Source organism: Bos grunniens, chromosome 16, assembly GCF_055505025.1.
Source record: "Bos grunniens cultivar Pamir isolate PY7600 chromosome 16, Bosgru_T2T1.0, whole genome shotgun sequence".
Lineage (NCBI taxonomy): Eukaryota > Metazoa > Chordata > Mammalia > Artiodactyla > Bovidae > Bos > Bos grunniens.
In genome coordinates, this window is record NC_141180.1 from 56,180,134 (window position 1) to 56,181,003 (window position 870).

General features: G+C 41.6%; 1 non-coding gene across 1 annotated transcript; it reads left to right on the forward strand.

Moving 5' to 3' along the window:
• Positions 1–576: 576 nt before the first annotated feature.
• TRNAQ-CUG (transfer RNA glutamine (anticodon CUG)) lies at positions 577–648 on the forward strand. The gene has a single exon. It is a non-coding gene; the product is annotated as a tRNA-Gln (tRNA).
• The last annotated feature ends 222 nt before the right edge of the window (positions 649–870 follow it).

An 870-nucleotide genomic window follows, 5' to 3' on the forward strand; every position in this document is an offset into this window, starting at 1 on the left:
AAAGAACATTCTATGAAAGCATGAAAATCTAAAAATACAACTGTTTAAAAAGCCCATCAAAAAGGGTTAAACACTTAGGAATAATCTTAATCTTAATAAACTTAATCAAGGGGGAGAAAAAATGTACTCTAAAAACTACAAAACTTAAGAAAAAGAAAAAAAAAGACAGGGCAGAGGACTCTGTGATACTAGGTGTGGCATTCAATTTCAGGTGCTCAAGCAATGCAACATTGACATCACTTTCTATAATTATACTTAATTTATATTTTCATCTCCTATCTGCCCGGTAATGAAAGGGTTATCTTAGCCAATTCAAAAGTCTTCAAAAAAAAAGTCTTCTTCATCCTTTCAGTAGTTGTATAACCACGGTGTCAAGAAATATGAATGTATATAGTATTTAGAGCATTAAGACTTCCCTGATGGCTCAGATGGTAAAGCATCTGCCTACAATGCGGGAGACCGGGTTCAATCCCTGGGTCAGGAAGATCTCCTGGAGAAAGGAATGGCAACCCACTCCAGTATTCTTGCCCTGCCCCCCCCCCCAAAAAAAAGGGGCTCAAAGAAATACTTGTCGTTGGTTCCATGGTGTAATGGTTAGCACTCTGGACTCTGAATCCAGCGATCTGAGTTCAAATCTCAATGGAACCTTTATGGGATTCCCCGGTGGCTCAGATGGTAAGGTGTCTGCCTGCAATGTAGGAGACCCGGGTTCGATCTCTGGGTCAGGAAGATCCCCTGGAGAAGGAAATGGCAATCCACTCTAGTACTCTTGCCTGAAAAATCCCATGGACGAGAAGCCTGGTGGGCTACAGTCCATGGAGTCGCAAAGAGTCGGACACAACTGAGTGACCTCACTTTCACAATTGTCTA